This window comes from Phyllobates terribilis, unplaced genomic scaffold (genome assembly GCF_046119375.1).
Source record: "Phyllobates terribilis strain yellow unplaced genomic scaffold, ASM4611937v1 Scaffold_2__4_contigs__length_985480577, whole genome shotgun sequence".
NCBI lineage: Eukaryota > Metazoa > Chordata > Amphibia > Anura > Dendrobatidae > Phyllobates > Phyllobates terribilis.
The window spans coordinates 941285269-941306616 of NW_027362762.1; the positions used below are offsets into that span (position 1 = coordinate 941285269).

The following is a 21348-nucleotide window of genomic DNA, read 5'->3' on the forward strand; positions in this document are numbered from 1 at the left end:
TCTCTGCTCCACTCTCTCTCCAGGGCTGCTGTTTCCTTCTCTCTGCTGATTTGTTCTCTGCATCAGACAGGCTCCTCTCCAACTGACTTGTTCTCTACAACTGACCCTGATTCTAGTTGGTGCCCACCTTATATATCCCTCTATGTGTGAGCTCAGGTGACCAGCACCCAATGAGCTCCTATCACTACCCAGACTGCTCCCCCTATCTGCCCCTACACTACATGGGATGTACCACCCCCCTCCCACTCCAGCCAGGAACAGACTCGGTCGTACCTGCACATTTCTAAGTGGGAGTACCGTCGGCCTGTTCCTCGGAAATGGGATGTGTGTAGTGCATGCAGCTGACTGAGCTCAGTTCCACACTCCATCCTTACCCGGGAGTGGAATATCACACCTCTGGGTTGAGGTGCAATACTCCTGTAGCAGCCGAATCCTCAGGGTGCTACACAAGTAAAGAGCAATACAGCACATGTAGTGCGGGTAGAGAGAAATAAGATATATGCATCACAGGTAGAGAATGGTACAGTACATGTAGTGAAGGTAAAGAGCAATACAGCACATGTAGTGCAGGTAGAGAGAAATAAGGCATATGCATCACAGGTAGAGAATGGTACAGTACATGTAGTGCAAGTAAAGAGCAATACAGCACATGTAGTGCAGGTAGAGAGAAATAAGATATATGCATCACAGGTAGAGAATGGTACAATACATGTAGTGCAAGTAAAGAGCAATGCAGCACATGTAGTGCAGGTAGAGAGAAATAAGGCATATGCATCACAGGTAGAGAATGGTGCAGTACATGTAGTGCAAATAAAGAGCAATACAGCACATGTAGTGCAGGTAGAGAGAAATAAGATATATGCATCACAGGTAGAGAATGGTACAGTACATGTAGTGAAGGTAAAGAGCAATACAGCACATGTAGTGCAGGTAGAGAGAAATAAGGCATATGCATCACAGGTAGAGAATGGTACAGTACATGTAGTGCAAGTAAAGAGCAATACAGCACATGTAGTGCAGGTAGAGAAAAATAAGGTATATGCATCTCAGGTAGAGAGCGTTACAGTACATGTAGAACAGATAGAGAGATAATGTCCAAAGTAGATCAGAAAAGCGGCACCTTTGCTTTCGTAATCATGCTCAGTAGTGCAGGAATAAGCACCTATCCCATATGAACCGGGTGCATTAACTTCTATAAAAATGTGCAAGTTCATCTAAAGTATCAAAAAAAGATAGAAGGCACTCACCGGTTCTTGTAAAAACTAGAGAGCAATACAGTACATATAATACAGATAGAGTAGTATAGTACATGTAGAACAGTTAGAGAGTGTTACAGTACATGTAGTACAGGTAGAGAGATCTACAGTACATGTAGTACAGTTAGAGAGTGTTAAAGTACATGTAATACAGATAGAGCAGTACAGTACATGTAGAACAGTTAGAGAGTGTTACAGTACATGTAGTACAGGTAGAGAGATCTACAGTACATGTAGTACAGTTAGAGAGTGTTAAAGTACATGTAATACAGATATAGCAGTACAGTACATGTAGTACAAGTAGAGAGTGTTACAGTACATGTAGTACAGTTAGAGAGCGTTACAGTACATGTAATACAGATAGAGCAGTACAGTACATGTGGTACAGGTAGAGAGCGCTACAGTATATGTAATACAGATAGAGCAGTACAGTACATGTAGTACAGGTAGAGAGCAGTACAGTACATGTAGTACAGGTAGAGTGGTTACAGTACATGTAATACAGATAAAGCAGTACAGTACATCTAGTACAGGTAGAGAACGCTACAGTACATATAGTACAGGTAGAGAGTGCTACAGTGCATGTAGTACAGGTAGAGAGCAGTACAGCACATGTAGTACAGGTAGAGAGCACTACAGTACATATAGTACAGAGAGAGCAGTACAGTGCATGTAGTACAGGTAGAGAGCAGTACAGTACATTTAATACAGGTAGAGAGCAGTACAGTACATTTAGTACAGGTAGAGAGCAATACAGTACATGTAGTATAGGTAGAGAGCAGTATAGTACAAGTAGTACAGGTCGAGAGCGCTACAGTACATGTAGTACAGATAGAGCAGTACAGTACATGCAGTACAGGTAGAGAGCAGTACATGTAGTATAGGTCGAGAGCAGTACAGTACATGTAGTACAGGGAGAGAGCAGTACAGTACATGTAGTACAGGTAGAGAGCAGTACAGTACATGTAATACTGATAGAGCAGTACAGTACATCTAGTACAGGTAGATAGCAGTATAGTACATGTAGTACAGGTAGAGAGCAGTACAGTACATGTAGTACAGGTCGAGAGCGCTACAGTACATGTAGTACAGAGAGAGCAGTACAGTACATGTAGTACAGGGTACAGGTAGAGAGCAGTATAGTACATGTAGTACAGGTCGAGAGCGCTATAGTACATGTAGTACAGATAGAGCAGTAAAGTACATGTAGTACACGTAGAGAGTGCTACAGTACATATAGTACAGATAGAATGTATGGTACTTGTAGTTTTAGGGTATGTACAAATAACGTCCTTTCCCGACAATTTCTGATGCAGAAACCGCCGGAAACACCTCTCGTGCCTGTGTGCACGAATTCTATCAAACAACATTCAAGAGACTGCCCATGTGCAGGTCTACGGAAAAATGTCATCGCTGTGTCGCATGTGGACCCGACATGTTCATTCTTCGGATCATTTGCTTGTAAGCCGCCACTTCTCTGTAATGACAGCGCCAGCGGCAGAGCTTTTCCACTCACTGCTCTTATGTTCCCTAATATTCATCTGCACCTATCGATACTGCATAAGGCTCTGTGCACACATCTAGTATCTGCAGCAGATTTTTACTACTGCAAAAATTACAGTGCTGGAAGGTAAAACGCAGCGTCGAATATACACATTTTTTGCTTCATTTTTGCCGTGTTTTTGTGCGCTTTTTTAATGCGTTTTTTACTTGCGTTTTTTTTTTTTTTTACCGTTCATTTGACTGGGTGAAAAACGCTGCAGAAACAGTGAAAGAACTGACACGCTGCAGGTAATGTTTTGTAGGTTCAAATCTGCGGGGAAAAATAAGCAGCGTGTGCATGAGACTTCAGAAATGTCATTTACTTTGCTGCTGCTGTAAAGTGCTGTTGTTGTTTTTTCAATGGAAAAAAAGCGACAAAATTGCAACATAAGAACGAGCTGTTAAAAAAATAATAATAATAATTCCCACAGCTGTGATGAAATCATACATGTTGATGTAGCAGAGCTGAATTTGTATGTGTTTTTTCATCTTTAGTGTTGGACAGAGATGAAATAGAGTAGTAGAAAACCACAGCTGTGCGCAGCCGCTAGTCTCCAGCGTCGGGAGCTGAGCCGGAAACAAATCCACAGTAATGGGAGGAGAAGGCGACCGGGCGGCAGTACGTCTCCTCTGCACCAAAAGCCTCAGCTTCTATTTTACTCAACTTATTTATTTAACTCGCTTATATGGCTCCATCATATTCCACAGCGCTGTACAGATTACATCACTGTCCCATTGGGAATCACTAGAATTCCCTATCAGAATGTCTTTGGAATGTGGGAGGAAACCAGAGAATCTAGAGCAAATCCAGAGAACATACAAACTCCTTGCAGATGTTGTCCTTGGTGGGATTTTTTCACCCAGGACCCCAGTACTGGAAGGCTATAGTGCTAACCACTGAGCCACCATACAGTGCTAACCACTGAGCCACGATATGATGCTCAGGGACATGTATGGCACCATATAGCACTTTTTTGGTAGCAGAACACTGGGCTGATACATTGTATCCCATGGGGTGTGACCAGGGCTTTGTTAGAAGTTTTCTTTTAGTTTATATGAGATATTTTTACTTTAAATATTTTTGTAAACTCTGAATTGTTTTTCCTTCCTCGTTAGGGACAAAGCGGAAACGTCTTTCTTCATGACCTACCATCAAAGTAAAATTCTCACTCCAAAGCCTGACAGATTTGTCCTTTGATTTACACCCTTGAGGATTATCAGGTAGGAAATGAATTGTCTCTAGTAAGGCTGTTGTTTCCTTTCAGATACAGTATGGAAAATGTATTTCAGGTACCATTAGGCTATGTTCCCACTGTGAGTTTTTGATGTTGCAGATTTAAAAAAAAAAAAAGCAAATAACCTGTTTTTCTTAACCCCTTCATGACGTGTGACGTAAACCAGACAATCACAGCCTCAAGTCCCCTGAATACAGTAAAAAGTGGAAAAAAAAAGTTTTTAAAATCATGAAAGAAATTAAAAACAGACAAAAAGTTCTAATCACCCCCCTATTGCCCATAGAAAATAAGACAAAACAATACACAAATTTGCTATAGTAAAAGTTCAATCTATCAAAATCTAAAATGCAATAAAATGCAATGAGAAGTGATCAAAACATTGTACCTACCCCAAAATGGTATCAGTAAAAAACGACGTCAACTTAAGGCAAATTTTAGAATTTTTTTCACCACTTAAATAGAAAAAAAAAACTATACATGTTTGGTAACTGCATAATCATACTGACCTGGAGAATCACATTGCTAGTCAGTTTTACCATATAGTGAACATAGAAAATTAAAACGACCAATTGTGGAATTGCACTTTTTTTCCCACTTTCCAGTGCATCACATGATAGCATGAATGGTGTCATTCAAAAGTACAACTCGTCCCACAAGAAAACAAGCCCTCAAATGGCTACAGGAATGGAAAAATAAGAAAAGTTATTGCTCTCAGAAGAAGGGAAGGTAAAAATGAAAATGAAAAAAATTAAAAATTGCCATATCATGAAGTGGTTAATAGGGGCAGAAATGTTGCAGAAAATTTGCAACATCAAAAACTCACCCAAAACCTGTAAATTCATCTATTCCTTCTTTGGTATATATACAGAGTGTGTATATTTTATATATATGTGTGTATGTACTTCTGGTAATTCAGGGGGTGAAGCCTGCTACCCTATCTGCTTTTTATCACTTTAAGGCTATGTTTTTTTATGTGTTTTTTATGCAAATTTTCAGCTGTGTTTTACAGTGCCAGCAAAGTCTATGAGATTTCAGAAATCTTACGCACACACATTGGTTTTTGTATCATCAGTATTTTGTGCTTTGCATGTTTTTTTTGCACAATAGAGCATGTCACTTCTTTCAGCCTTTTTTCTGTGTTTTTCACCCATTGAAAGTAACGGGTGGTGAAAAAAATGCAGAAAACGCCTAGTCTGAACATAGCTATCAGGTTTTGCTGTGTTTTTAGTGTAAAAAAACAAGTAGAGCAGTATGTGAAACTCATTTATTTTTGTGATTTTATCATCTTGTCTTTGTCACCTGAGATGGCAGTTTGGATTAGAACAGTTTAATTAAATTAGTGATGTGTAAAATTAAAACATTAGCTGAACTAGGTGTGAGATTGAACAATACCTGTGGCCAACGGAGGTGTGAAATTGAGCAATCTCTGGGCAACTGAATGGCAGACCATAGCGTGAAAATAAATAGTATCATACAAACTAAATGCACTGCCAATGTCTTTGGTAAACTATTCCTGAATAATTCACCTCTCCCCACTGTTATATTTGTAACTCTGGTTAATATGGTTTCACATATGTCTTGCATTGGTGACCTGTGTTCATGCTTCTGTGGTGGAAGAAAAGCTGAACTTTGGGATCCTGAAAAATGCAGCAAAAATGCAGCAAAAACGCACCAAAACCTGCGTTTTTGACGCAGCTTCTTTCCTGCCAAGAGATCAGGTTTTGCTGCAGAAAAAAAAGCTGAAAAAACGCTTAGTGTGAACATAGCCTAATGCCTACATGTATGTTATTTATTTTTCTTCCCCCACAAAATTAAAATGCTAGCATATATTATCCAGACCCCAAAATGTTAAATGTAAAAACTAGTCGTTCTGCAGAAAAAAAACAACAGAGTTTATAAAGATTAAAAAAAAAAAAGTTATTCTCTTTCCGGAAATGTTAGGATGTAAAATGTAAACAATGTGTGCGGTTCTGTGAGACGGGGAAATGTCACGGAGCCTTGGAAAGGGATTGGTAAGAATTAGGAAAAAAATAAGCTTTTTTTCCAGAAACAGCGCCACTGTTGTCTAAAGGCTGTGTCTAGTATTACAACATTCACTTGAATGAGAGGCAAGCTGCAATACCGGGACCCAGCTAATAGACCGGAGTGGTGCTACTTCTGAAATAATAATTTTTTTGTCGGGTTGGGGCCAGCTCTCTGGGGGCATGTGGCCACATTTACAGCATTGTTGGAGCGCCTTTCCCTGTATACTATAGTAATCCAAGTGGGTAAAGAAGACATAGGGTTTTACAACTATGAGAGAAAGAGCAAGAAGGGGGTAATATACTGCTAGGTCAGTGGCTGGATGACTACTAGTTGAAGGTGTTGCACTATGGCCACCAAAGTGAATCCTGTTTTTGGTCAAAGCAGCAAGAGCAGCTCTGAAGCACAAACTGCAATTGTAATAATTGATATTGTGCATAATGAAGCTGTAGAAAGCAACACTGATGTCTCTACTTATTTAATGCAATCACACACTCATTATTTGCACAAGTTAAAGGCAAATGGATGTATTAGTGCCCATCTCCATACACTGTAAAGTGGCTGCCCCCAGATGCTGCAGCTCAGCTCCTATTCACATAAATAGGAGCTGATCCGCAGTACCTGGCAGTGGCCATGACACAGTGTGCAGAGCCGTTGTGTACAGTGTTAAATCCAGCCGAGCTAATAACAGCTGATCAGTCAATGTCCCATCAATCTTATACTGGTGACTAATCCTAAGGGGATAGTGAGTGGCAGGCGATGTGAGGGGGTGCAGGTTGGAGGCAGTGGGTGTCGGGCTCTCTGAGGGGGTGCAGGATGGAGAAAGTGGGCGGCGGGTGCTCTGAGGGAGTATGGGATCGAGACAGTGGGTGTCGGGCTCTGTGAAGGGGTACAGGATGGAGACAGTGGGTGTTGGGCTCTCTGAGGGGGTGCAGGATGGAGATGACTCGCCCCCTGGGCCGTGGGGCACTCGGAACCGGGCTTCAGTGCAATGTTGGGGGTAGTAGTGGCAACCCGATCCCATGGCTCAGGGTGGTCAGACCAAATGCCGTGGCAGTCTATTTGTAGGGTTTTGAATGTCCGACTACGCCACCCGTAGATTGTGGTCAGGGATGACCGCCGCTGCAAGGCAGACCGCTGAGGCTGGTGTTGGTATGCCGCACAGGGATAGGATAACTCCCCACGGGAAGAGTGTAGCCTCAGGGCAGTGTAATAGGATGCTGGGGGTGATGGTGCAGGCCGCAATAATAAGGGTTCAGAGTCTGATTCAAACAGTCCAGGGTCTTTATTGTAGGTAGTACTAATGACCCAACAGGAGTGCAGGGTAGGAATGGGCCTGGGTGTCTGAGAGCATTCGGGCGAGCCCCACTGGTCAGGGTGAGTGGGTAGGCCTACCGTTCTCTCTCTGCCCTTACTGACTATCCCCCTTTTCGTGGTGTGATAGCCCACGTCCCTGAGCTTGCCGTGTACTACTTGCGACTCGGGCCTTAGGTACCTGTTGCTCTTCCGTGCTGTACTGGTCCCTCTGTGTGGCGGAGCCTCCAGGCTTCTTAGGCCAAGGGACCTGAAATCCCTCGCGGGTTGGTTATCTGCTGCCGGGCTTGCAACCCTGACAGCCTCGGACCCCAGTGTCCGGTTGTGTAGTTCTCTCTCAGCCAGGACCGGCTCTCGTCGCCTTTGTCCCTGGCTTGCTGTTCCTCCTCTGCCTCCTGGACTCCTCAGCTGCTGCTGACCTGTCCCTTTCCTCTGGGAACCCTTCTGGATGCTTCAGAAGTGGGTCCTGGTCTCTCTAACCCTGCCCTCAGTTCCAGCTTTTATAGGGGCAGCCTGCTCCCCCTACTGGCCTGGGACAGGAGGTGCTGCATGCTAATGGTCCCTGACCAGGGAACCTCCCTCCTGCTCTCAGACACAGCCTTTGATATTTGTGGCATCCAGGTCTGGGGTGACACATTCCCCCCTAGTAAAATTTAGTACTCCGGGACTAAACAGGAAACACAAATGCAAGGTATAAATGCATGACCATAAACACAACAGGGAAGGAAATAACAAACAACACCACATATTGAGTTCTTTAGGTCACAGTGTGGTCTGTGACCGGGTGTCCATATCACCAACAAAAGAAGAGGATCACAGTATGATCCATGACCGGGTGTCCATTTCACCCAATAAGCCGAAGTTTTTGAGCGATGTGGGGACCTGTCTCCATAAACCCCAAGTTCCTGGCCTTGGGCGTGGCGACAAGGCTGAGCTACCTACTTTGGACCACAAGGGGGCCACGCCGGACAGGTTTTTCTTCCGTGGTCATCTGCACAAGGGGGCACCAGGTGCAACTATCTACATGGTAGCTCCGGTTATTCACCGTCCTTAACCTGTCTACCGTCCTTAACCTGTCTGTCCATTGCATCTAGGAAACTGGAGAAACGCTATTAATAACCAGGGTACAAACATAACACATTAAATATATACATTATACATTTAGATCTTCCAGCGAGCTGGTACTTGACCCTTAGTGCTCCGGGTTGACCTCCGTAACCCACTCTCTGGTGGTGGTCTAACCTGGCTTTCCCCACTAGTATTAAGGGTACAGCTACTAGCTGGGTTCACAGGCAGGGCCGGCAGCTGTCTGTGGGTCCTTTGGCTTACCGCAGGCATGGCAGGCTCACTGTCAGCAGAGGGTTGACTCTCCTGGGCAGCTGGCATGGGTTCTTCTGCCTCCGGGGCTGCTTGTTCTTCTTGTTCTTCTGTAGGCTCCTGCTGGGTAGGCTGAAGGAAGTGTAGGACGGGTACCACTATCGCGGCATTTATTCGAGTCCAGGTCCGGGGGAACTCTCCGAGAACGGTGCTGATCATTTCTTCCCTGTCCTCTGCGGGTTCAAGGTCTTCTTGATCTTCACTTGGACTCTGTAGTTGCTCGGGGCACCGTTTTAGGTGGTCTATGGAGACGGTGCTAGTGGTTTCTCCTCCATCCTTGGTAATCACACATACCTTCGGGTTGTTGTGGTCGGACTGCAGTACTGTGTATGGGTCTCTCTCCCACTGGTCGCCCAGCTGCTGAAGCCTTCTCTTCCGCTTCAGGACCTGCTCACCAGGTTCCAGGGGACCAGCAGGGGCGTGTTGGTTGAAGAGCCTCTCTTGCTTTTTTCTCGCTTGAGCCAGACTCCTCTCCACACTCTCCTGTACCTTCTTGTACTGGAGCCCCCGTTCCGTATCCCAGTCCGCATCTGGCGAGGTGTCCTCGGGTGTCAGGACTCCCATTTCCAGGTCGATCGGCAGCTTACCTGGTCTTGCTCGCATCAGGTAAGCCGGGGTGCAATTTGTAGCATTCACCGGGATATGATTGTACAAGTCGATCAAGTCTGGCAGCTTCTCCGGCCACAGGCTGCGTTCTTCCAGGGGCAACATCTTGAGGAGATCAATGACGATATTATTCATTTTCTCACACAGCCCGTTGGTTTGCGGGTGGTAAGGCGTTGTCCGAATCTTCCTACAGCCGTAGAGGTTGCAGAACTCCTGGAATACTTCAGCCCCAAACGCTGGACCTTGATCTGTCAAGACCTGTTCCGGATACCCGTGTGGACGGCAGAAGTGTTGCTGGAAGGCTCTGGCCGCTGTTTGGGCTGTCAGGTCTTTAACAGGAACCACCACCAGGAACCGGGAATAATGGTCCACAATTGTCAGGGCATAGACGTAGCCGGACCGGCTTGGAGCTAACTTCACATGGTCCAGAGCTACCAACTCAAGAGGCTGCCTGGTGACGATGGGCCTCAAGGGTGTCTTCTGGCTGGTACGGTCCTTCCTTCTGAGGTGGCATGGGCCGCAGTCCCTGCTCCACTTCTCTATGGCCCCTCTCATACCGACCCAGTAGAACCGTTCTCTCAGTAGGATCTCCAGTTTCTTCCACCCGAAGTGTCCCGCTCTGTCATGGTAGACCTCCAGGACCATTGCTGCATCTCGCCTTGGGACCACTATCTGCCAGGTCAGCTCGTGCGTCCGGTGGTTGACAAGCCTTCTGCACAGCTTACCCTCGTAGAGGAATAGCCTGCTTTTCTCCTTCCATATCTGCTTGGCTTCCTCTGGAGTGTCCGGGCCAGGGCTAGCGTCTGCCTGGGTTAACATGTCTTTCACCAGGCGAACTGCAGGGTCATTATCTTGCATTTCAGCCCAGCCGTGGTGGGGTAAGGGGTTGAACATGACGGTGGTCAGGTCTTTGTCTCTTACCCGGTGAGAATACTGAGTGGCCCCATACTGGTGGAACGCAGGGAGCTCTACTTCCTCCAGCTCTTCCGAGTCTTCTTCTCCTTCAGGTAGGTGGGGCATTCTCGACAGGGCGTCTGCGTTGGCGTTGGTTCTGCCTGCCCGGTATTTGATTGTGAAGTCATAATTGGATAGCCAGGCCACCCACCGCTGTTCTAGGGCACCTAGTCTTGCATTGTCCAGGTGTGTCAGCGGGTTGTTGTCCGTGTACACAGTGAACTTTGCGGAGGCCAGGTAATGCTTAAACCGTTCTGTGACGGCCCACACCACTGCCAAGAATTCTAGCTTGAAGGAGCTGTAATTCTCCGGGTTTCTTTCAGTGGGCCTCAGCTTCCGGCTGGCGTATGCAATCACCCTTTCTCTGCCCTGTTGGTTCTGTGACAGTACGGCTCCTAGCCCCACATTACTGGCGTCTGTGTGGAGGATAAAAGGCTGGCCATAATCGGGGTAGGCCAAGATCTCATCTCCCGTGAGGGCCATCTTCAACTGGCGGAAGGACTCCTCTTCCGGCTTGTCCCACTTGAAGGGTGGCTTGTGACTTCTGGATTTAGACTGGCCTATCAGGAGGTCCTGCATTGGAGCTGCCATCTTTGTGAACCCGGGGATGAACCTTCGGTAGTAGCCTACCAACCCAAGGAATTGCCTCACTTCTTTGATGTTAGAGGGGCTTGGCCAGCTCTTGATGGCTGTAACTTTGTCGGGGTCGGGGGCTACTCCCTCAGCACTCACCACGTGCCCTAGGTACTGCACCTTTGGTTTTAACAGGTGACACTTTGAGGGTTTCACCTTCAGGCCATAGCCAGACAGGGCTTCGAACACCTCGGCCAGGTGCTTTAGATGGTCCTCGTAAGTCTTCGAATAGACAATCACGTCGTCCAGGTAAAGTAGGACCGTCTCAAAGTTTCGGTGCCCTAGACCGCATTCCATCAGCCTTTGAAAGGTCCCTGGTGCGTTGCACAGCCCGAAGGGCATACAGTTGAATTCGCTCAATCCCATCGGGGTGGTGAAGGCGGTCTTCTCCTTGTCAGCCTCTGCCACAGGAACCTGCCAGTACCCGCTAGTAAGGTCCAAAGTAGAGAAGAAGTTAGCTGATTTTAGGGCTGCTAAAGACTCCTCTATCCTAGATAACGAGTACGCGTCTTTATGGGTGATACGATTGACCTTTCTATAGTCCACACACATTCTCATGGTGCCGTCTTTCTTTTTTACCAAAACTAAGGGAGCTGCCCAGGGGCTACAGCTATCTCTAATGACCCCAGCTTCTTTCATTTCTCTCAGCATGCCCTTTGCGTTCTGATAATGTGCAGGGGGTACAGGTCTGTGTCTCTCTTTTATTGGTGGGTGGCTCCCCGTGGGGATGTGGTGTTCTATCCCTTTTACTCTGCCGAAGTCTAGCGGGTGCTTACTAAAGATTCTCTCGTACTCCTGAACCACCCGGTAGACTCCTTGTTTTTGGTGCAGGGGAGTAGAGTCAGCACCCACATGGAGTTTCTGGCACCAGTCCTCCTTGTGTTTCTGGGAGCCATTATCCTCCACCGGGGGAGATGGAGGCAAGAGTTCCACGACCCTGATAGCATTGTGTTCGACGGCAAACAATTTGGCTAGTGTAGCGTACCGGGCAAGTGTACTTCCCTTTCCCCGATGTTTAAGATCCGGACAGGCACCCTTCCATGGCGGACATCAACCACCCCCCGGGCTGTCAAAATGGTGGGCCTGCTGTCTGAGTACACGGGTTCTACCATGGCTTGGTAGTCTCTCCCTCTTAACCCGATTGCAGTCCGACACCAGATCATCATTTCACTTTTGGGAGGCATGGCAATGGGGAACGGATCGCTCATCCTCACGCTATCGATCTCACCACCAGACAGTTCTACCTGTTGCCGTCTCATCAGGGCTCTTATCTCTTTCTGGAGGACCCTCTGTTGGCTGGAGCTCGCATTCATCGCCACCTGCTGCAAAATCACAATTACTTCTGAAAGACAGTTTTCAATCACATTAGTACCCAAGGTTATTTTAGGGTGACTTTCACGACGGTCAATGTCCACAATGATCACTCCCTGTACCGGCAGTTCAACCTTACCAATCTTGATGGTCATCTCTCTGAACCCCACCTGCGGCATGGGTTGGCCATTGCTGGCAATGATGCTTAAGTCATCATCTGGATAGCTGGTTATATCCGCGTCACTCCAGTACCACTTGAAAAGTACGTAGGGGATAGTAGTCACTTGAGACCCGGTGTCCAGCAGTGCACTCATGGGGATACCGTCCAGCACCACGGGGAGAACCGGGCGTCCTCCCACGTACTTATCGCGCCAGTTAGACGGGCCTGGTGACCTTATGCCTGGGGGTTGGCCCTCTGCCCCAGGTCGGACCCATTTAAAGTACAGTACCTTGCTATGTGTCCTGGCTGGCTGCAACGGCGGCAGATCGTCTGTCCATCCTCAGTGTAACGGTCGGCGGGCCTCCCTCTGAACGACGGGATCCTCCTCTATCGACGCCACGGGACATCCTCCGGACTGGAAGCCAGCTTGATTGGTCTTGACGGTTCCACCTGCAACGACTGTACAGTCCTGGTCAATGCAGCCACACTCTTTGTTAGTTCCTAGACCTGATGGTGCAGGTTTGCAGGCTGGGATGGATTTAGGGCCTGTGCATCAGCCCCTACAAGGTCTGCAGGGTAGGGCGCCGCCCACTGGTGGTAAGTGAAGGCAGGGCGCCGGAAAACTACAGCGCCACCTGGTGCGGGTTCTCGGAGCACCCGGATGGCCCTATCTTTGAACTGCGCAAAAGTCAACTCGGGGTTCTGTAGGGCCATAAGGCGCAGCTGGGTTCTGTGGGCGCTGGACAGCAGACCTTCTATGAACTGGTCAGTCAACAGTTTATCGGTGTCCTGCACACTGCCAGGGTCAGCTTGTTTGATTGCTCCCAGAGCTTCTTGCAGGTTCAAGGCTTAGTCTCTGATATTATATTGGGCTCGCTGCTTACAGCCGTAGAACTGCATTTTGATTTCTGCTGAGGTACGGGTATCAAAGGTACTCTGCACCCGGGTCAGAATGTCCTTTACAGTCCTTTTCTCCTCATCTGACCATGATTTCACTTCCCGCTGGGCTGCACCGGTGAGCTGCCCCGTCAGAATGCTCACTTTCTGTTCTTCTGTCAGGGGATAAACTTTAAGTCAGTTAATATATGGGATTCCCCTGAGTATTGGGGCAGCCAGGCTGCTCCGGGGATGTAGGGCATGGAGAACAGCATCACCGCTGCTGCAGCCACGATGGTAGTAGAAGGTCCCTCCGCGTCCGTCATCTTCCTCCCCCCTAGTTAATCGTGGCCTACCTTCCGTTGATCCTCTTCCGTAGGCCGCGGCTCCGCTGGTGCTGCTCCGGCCGAGGACCTTGCGTCGCGTCCTGGTGACGCCAGCGTCGCTCTATCTCCTTCCAGGACCTTGCGCAGCGTCGGTGCGTAGGGCGGGGCTTCAGGTCTCGCGCGGTTTGGACGTCCACGCCCCTCTTCTTCCCGAAGATGGCGTCCGATGGCGGGAAAACGGCTGAAGATGGCGGGAAACGACTGAAGATGGCGGGAAACGGCTCCTAATGGCAGGAAACTTCTTTTTAAGGTACGCACACAGTCTTTTCAGGCGCGCAATACCCGTATGTGGCGGGTTGGTCACAACCCTGCCGACTACGCCAAAGCTGACTCGCCCCCTGGGCCGTGGGGCACTCGGAACCGGGCTTTAGTGCAATGTTGGGGGTAGTAGTGGCAACCCAATCCCGTGGCTCAGGGTGATCAGACCAAATGCCGTGGCAGTCTATTTGTAGGGTTTTGAATGTCCGACTACGCCATCCGTGGATTGCGGTCAGGAATGACCGCCGCTGCAAGGCAGTCCGCTGAGGCTGATGTTGGTGCGCAGCACAGGGATAGGATAACTCCCCACGGGAAGAGTGTAGCCTCAGGGCAGTGTAATAGGATGCTGGGGGTGATGGTGCAGGCCGCAATAATAAGGGTTCAGAGTCTGATTCAAACAGTCCAGGGTCTTTATTGTAGGTAGTACTAATGACCCAACAGGAGTACAGGGTAGGAATGGGCCTGGGTGTCTGAGAGCATTCGTGCGAGCCCCACTGGTCAGGGTGAGTGGGTAGGCCTACCGTTCTCTCTCTGCCCTTACTGACTATCCCTCTTTTCGTGGTGTGATAGCCCACGTCCCTGAGCTGGCCGTGTACTACGCCTGTATGGCTTGCGACTCGGGCCTTAGGTACCTGTTGCTCTTCCGTGCTGTACCGGTCCCTCTGTGTGGCGGAGCCTCTTGGCTTCTTAGGCCAAGGGACCTGAAATCCCTCGCGGGTTGGTTATCTGCTGCCGGGCTTGCAACCCTGACAGCCTCGGACCCCAGTGTCCGGTTGTGTAGTTCTCTCTCAGCCAGGACCGGCTCTCGTCGCCTTTGTCCCTGGCTTGCTGTTCCTCCACTGCCTCCTGGACTCCTCAGCTGCTGCTGACCTGTCCCTTTCCTCTGGGAACCCTTCTGGATGCTTCAGAAGTGGGTCCTGGTCTCTCTAACCCTGCCCTCAGTTCCATCTTTTATAGGGGCAGCCTGCTCCCCCTACTGGCCTGGGACAGGAGGTGCTGCATGCTAATGGTCCCTGACCAGGGAACCTCCCTCCTGCTCTCAGACACAGCCTTTAATATTTGTGGCATCCAGGCCTGGGGTGACACAGAGACAGTGGGTGTTGGGCTCTCTGAAGGTGTATAGGATGGAGACAGTGGGTGTTGGGCTCTCTGAGGGGGTGCATTATTATTATTTATTGCTATTGTGCCATTTATTCCATGGCGCTTTACATATGAAAAAGGGGTGTTGCGCCCCTGCGGGTCCAGTTGCCACAGAGGTACTGCACCTCACCCAGAGGTGTGGTACCCCACTCTCAAGTAAGGAGGGAACACTACCCAGGACCCACCCACTCACATCCAACACCACACCACTCCATTAGGAAAGGTCCAGATAGCTCCTAAGGGAGAGCACAGGCCTGGTCCCTGTCAGGGGGATGGAACTAAGTAGATGAGGTGGGTGGAGGAAGTAGTTTAGGGGTGCACTGAGGGGAGAGTATAAGAAGGGGAACCTTCTGGAAGGGGTTGAGTCAGGGCTGTAGGCCCAGGAGGGAGGTCCTGCTTGTGACAGGTCCAGACAGGAGGGGGCCCAGGGTAAGGGGCCCAGAAGAAAGAAGAAGAGACAGAGGGGGTTTCAGGGGCACGGGAGCGTGGACGCTCTCCGTGGGACCCGCATCCACCCGACCGCCGTCGAGTGGAGGGACCAGGCCGCAGAAGGGGACCGGCCCCAGACTAGTGGAGAACAACCAGGCTCAGTTAGCCAACCGGAGGCCGCAGCATTTTCAAGGTGTTGCAGTCGAAATCCACAATTACATCGCCAAAAAGGTGGCCACATAGGGTCCAGGGGACTGAGAGTAAGTCACCCGACAAAGCGCGAGGCAACTGGCTTGGGACACGGATTGTGAGACGCAGGGCAGGAGGGCGAGAGCCAGCGCAGGGAGACGGCCAGAGAGGCACATAAGAAGGGGATCCCGACTAAGTGTACCTGAACTGCCTGGGAGTTGGCTGGATCCCTTCCTTGGAGAACACAGGACGATGTGGGCGGTTATAACCGGCTGCAGCGGTAACCTGGAACTGCCTAAGAACTGTGAGTAAAGCCTGAAGACTGCACCCCACTTTGTCCTTGATTTATTGCTGCGTCACTGGCCCTGCACCACACTGTCCCTGCCAACAACATCTACCTCATCAAGTCCTATATACTGCCCTAGGGCTTAGCTCTGCCCGTGGAGAGCTGCACTATCTCTGCTGCGTCACCATCAGCTCCAGTGGATCTGCACCGCAGCGGCGGCCCCTGTAGCCGCATACCACGGGTAGCGTCACGAGCTTTATCCCCTAAAACGTTATTCCCCAATTGATTCTTCAGTATTGACTGCTCTGGGCCACGGACCGGGTCACTGCCACCGTGACTACCCCAAAAAGGACTGGCCCGGCTACCGAGTACCCCACGGCCCCAGGGGGCGCGTCAGGGGTATACATGCAAAATCAATTACCGCACAATAATCTTGAACAAAACGTGATGGTTACTGGTACAGGAGGAGAGAGGACCCTGCCCACGAGGGCTCACAGTCTACAAGGGATGGGTGAGGATAGGGCTGGTCGTGCAGCGGTGGTTACTGCAGGTTGTAGGCTTGTCGGAAGAGGTGGGTCTTCAGGTTCCTTTTGAAGGTTTCCACTGTAGGCGAGAGTCTGATATGTTGGGGTACAGAGTTCCAGAGTAGGGGGGATGCACGGGAGAAATCTTGTATACGATTGTGGGAAGAGCAGATAAGAGGGGAGTAGAGAAGGAGATCTTGTGAGGATCGGAGGTTGTGTGCAGGTATGTATCGGAAGACTAGGTCACAGATATATGGAGGACACAGGTTGTGGATGGCTTTGTATGCCGTGGTTAGAGTTTTGAACTGGAGTCTCTGGGTAATGGGTAGCTAGTGAAGGGATTGACAGAGAGGAGAGGCAGAGGAATAGCGGGGAGACAGGTGGATTAGTCAAGAAGAGTTTAGGATAGATTGGAGGGGTGCAAGAGTGTTCAAAGGGAGGCCACAGAGCAGGAGGTTGCAGTTGTCGAGGCGGGAGATGATGAGGCCGTGCACTAGTGTATTTGCAAATTCATGGTTGAAGAATGTGCGGATCCAGAAGATATTTTTGAGTTGAAGTGGAAAGGGCTTGGATATGTCGTTTGAAGGAGAGATCGGAGTCCAGGGTTACCCCAAGGCAGTGAGCTTGCAGGACTGTTGATAGATGGTGTTGTGGGTGTTGGGCTCTCTGAAGGTGTGTAGGATGGAGACAGTGGGTGTTGGGGATGCAGAATGGAGATAGTGGGTGTTGGGCTCTCTGAAGGGGTGCACTATGGATATAGTGGGTGTTGGTCTGTCTGAGGGGGTGCAGGATTTAGACAGTGGGTGTCGGGTTCTCTGAGGGGGTGCATGATGGAGACAGTGAGTGGCGGGCGCTCTGAAGGGGTGCATGGTGGAGATAGTGGGTGTTGGCCTCTCTGAGGGTGTGTAGGATATAAACAGTGGGTGTTGGGGATGCAGAATGGAGATAGTGGGTGTTGGGCTCTCTGAAGGGGTGCACTATGGATATAGTGGGTGTTGGTCTGTCTGAGGGGGTGCAGGATTTAGACAGTGGGTGTCGGGTTCTCTGAGGGGGTGCATGATGGAGACAGTGAGTGGCGGGTGCTCTGAAGGGGTGCATGGTGGAGATAGTGGGTGTTGGGCTCTTTGAGGGGGTGCAGGATGGAGATAATGGGTGTTGGGCTCTCTCAAGGGGTGAACAATGGATATAGTGGGTGTTGGGCTCTCTGAGGGGGTGCATGATGGAGACAGTGGGTGGCGGGCTCTCTGAAGGGGTGCACAATGGAGATAGTGGGTGTTGGCCTCTCTGAGGGGGTGCACAATGGAGATAGTGGGTGTTGGGCTCTCTGAGGGGGAGCATGATGGAGACAGTGGGTGGTGGGTGCTCTGAAAGGTTGCACAATGGATACAGTGGGTGTTGGGCTCTCTGGGGGGATGCTGGATAGAGACAGTGGGTGTCAGATGCTTTGAGAGGGTATGGGATCGAGACAGTGGGCGACGGGCGCTCTGAGGGGATTTAGGATGGAGATAGAGGGCAGCACGGTGGCTCAGTGGTTAGTACTGCAGCCTTGCAGCTCTGGGGTCCTGGGTTCAAATCCCACCCTCTGGGGTCCTGGGTTCAAATCCCACCAAGGAAAACATCTGCAAGGAGTTTGTATGTTCTCCCTGGGTTTGTGTGGGTTTCCTCCGGGTTCTCCAGTTTCCTCCCACATTCCAAAGACATACTGATAGGAAATCTAGATTGTGAGGCCCAATGGGGACAGTGCCCATAATATCTGTAAATTGTTTCAGTTGTAAAGTGCTGCGTAATATGTTGGCGCTATATAAATAAAAAAAAAGAAGAAAGAAAGAAGATAGAGGGTGGCCGGCACTCTGACAGGGTGCTGGATAGAGACAGTGGGTGTCAAGTGCTTTGAGGGGTGTGGGATAGAGAAAGTCGGTGACAGGAGTTTTAAAGGAGAGTAAGAGGGAGATAGTTGGTAATCTAAGCTAATAACAGCTGATCAGTGGGAGTGCTAGATGTCTGACCCTTACTGATCTTATATTGATTACCTATTCTAAGGAGGCAGTGGGTGACTGTGGCCCTAAGGGGGTAGGATGGAGATATTACATGGCTGGAGCCCTGGGTGTAGTGTAGAAGGGAGATAGGGAGTGTTAGGGTTTCAGGGGGGTGTGGTATAATGGGAGCTATGAGAGGATGTAGGAAGGAGACAGTAGGTGCTGGGGTCTCTGGAGATTGTGGGAGGGAGACAGTAGGTGCTAGGCTGTCTTAAGATTGTAGGAGGGAGACGGTAGGTGCTAGGGTCTCTGGAGATTGTATGAGGGATACAGTAGGTGTTAGGGTCTCTGGAGGTTATAGGAGGGATACAGTAGGTGTTAGCAGGGGTGGATTAAGAGTAGCAAGGGCCCGGGCAGTTTAGAAGGCGCGCCCCCCCCCCCCACACACACACCTGATTTATCACGTGACATGTCACATGATCCCCTGTAATAGATCATGTGATAGTTCACGTGAAATTAATTTGGCACAATATTAATTACAATATTTTTTTTTAGGCTGTGTGCCCACTATGCGTTTTTTAAGCGTTTCCGCAGCACCAATTCCGCTGCCGAAACGCTTAAAAAACGCTTGGTAGAAGGTCTGCCATGTTCCCCAATGATAATCCGCATGTGCTGTGCACATGCTGCAGAAATTTCCGCTGCGGATTATCATTGCGGAAAAATCCTCAGCATTACCAATTATTTTGCGGAAGCGCGGCGTTTTCGCCGCCATTGACTTGCATTAGAACGCATGGAATCCGTATCACTGCATCTGTACATGCTGATTCCTTGCGTTTCAATGTGCGGATAGTACCCGGGTCTGGAGGACAGGAGACTCTCCTCCGGACCCGGGTACCATAGAACCTGTAAAAAAAGAATAAAATAAAAAATAAATATTATATTTACCTTCTGATGGCCCCCGGTGTCTTTATCCAATGCTTCCTGGCTTGCCGGCAGCTCGCGATGGTCTGAAAAGGACCTGCCGTGACGTCATTTAGTCATGTGACGGGTCACGCGACCGCTGATGTCAGCAGGCCATCAGAAGGTAAGTATATATTTTTTATTTTTTACCATTCTTTTACGGTCACACTATATATGCCGGTTGCATGGATTTATATAGTGTGACCAAGTTGTCAAGCACTTTCCAAGTGATGCTAAAATCGCTTATCAACCCGCATGCGGAAATGCAAGTGAAGAACGCTTCACATCCACATGTCCCTGGCAGGAAAACGCATGTACAATCCGCATGTACAATCCGCATGTACAATCCGCATGCGTTTTTTCTGCCAGGGAGATGCAGAAACGCTCAAAAAAAATCCGAAACATTTCTGTATCCTGGGCACATAGCCTTAGGCTATGTGCACACGATGCAGAAATGAAGCAGAAAATTTCTGCATCATTTCTGCATCTCCCTGGCAGAAAAAACGCATGTGGATTGTACATGCGTTTTTCCTGCGGAATACATGCGGATTCACATGCGTTTCCGCATGCGGATTGACAAGCGCTTTCCAGGCGATTTTAGCATCACTTGGAAAGTGCTTGACAACTAGGTCACACTATATAAATCCATGCAACCAGCATGGATTTATATAGTGTGACCGTAAAAGAATGAAAAATAAAAAAATAAAGCTATACTTACCCTCCGATGGCCCGGCGTGTGCTGCGGCGTTCGTTCCTGGCTTGTTCCTGGCTGCCGGGATATCGCGAGACACTGCGCTGAAGGGCCTGCGGTCACATGACTTTGACGTCACCGAAGGTCCTTCAGTCTTGCACGCAAGCACAGGGAAGGAGACCGGGAGCCGTCGGAAGGTGAATATATCTTATTTTTTATTTTATTCTTGTTTTCACAGCTTTTTAATGGTCCCTTTGTGTGGAGGAGAGTCTCATCTTCTCCACACTCGGGTACCATCCGCACATTAGAACGCGCCAATAACGCAAGTACAAATGCAGTCTTGCGGTATTGGCGCGTTCTAATGCAAGTCAATGGTGGCGAAAACGCTGCGTTTCCGCAAAATTAATGGACATGCTGCGGATTTTTGAGCGCAGCATAAACTCTGCGGAAAAATCCGCAGCATGGGCACAGCACATGCGGATTATCATTGGGGAACATTGCTGCCCTTCTACAATGCGTTTTTAATGCGTTTCTGCAGCGTTTCCGCAGCTGCAAAAACGCTGCAGAAACGCATTAAAAACGCATCGTGTGCACACAGCCTTACATTAATTGTATGACTCAATATTGAGCACACGTAGCCATCTATACACAGCAGGAGGCTGCACGGTGCCATCTATACACAGCGGGAGGCCACACGTAGCCATCTATACACAGCGGGAGGCCGCACGTAGCCATCTATACACAGCGGGAGGCCGCACGTAGCCATGTATACATGACGGGAGGCCGCACGTAGCCATCTATACACAACGGGAGGCCGCACGTAGCCATCTATACACAGCGGGAGGCCGCACGGCGCCATCTATACACAGCAGGAGGCCGCACGGTGCCATCTATACACAGCGGGAGGCCGCACGGCGCCCCCCCCAGAGACAGCAGGAGGCCGCACGGCGCCATCCATACTCAGCAGGAGGCCGCACGGCGCCATCTATACTCAGCAGGAGGCCGCACGTAGCCATCTATACACAGCAGGAGGCCGCACGGCGCCATCTATACACAGCAGGAGGCCGCACGGCCCCCCCCAGAGACAGCAGGAGGCCGCACAGCGCCATCTATATTCAGCAGGAGGCCGCATGTAGCCATCTATACACAGCAGGAGGCCGCATGGCGCCATCTATACACAGCAGGAGGCTGCACGGCGCCATCTATACACAGCAGGAGGCCGC

The 21348-nt window shown here is 49.5% G+C and overlaps 1 protein-coding gene across 2 annotated transcripts in view; it reads left to right on the forward strand.

Moving 5' to 3' along the window:
- Positions 1 to 21348, forward strand: part of B3GALT5 (beta-1,3-galactosyltransferase 5) — a 142593-nt gene that overhangs the window by 112784 nt on the left and 8461 nt on the right. The window contains exons 1-2 of one of the 2 annotated variants that reach the window (XM_073668441.1): positions 3289 to 3417; positions 3915 to 4019. The gene's annotated coding sequence lies outside the window, so the exon portion shown is untranslated. Of the gene's footprint in view, positions 1 to 3288; positions 3418 to 3914; positions 4020 to 21348 lie in introns of those variants that run through there. The other variant, XM_073668434.1, reaches the window with a different exon arrangement.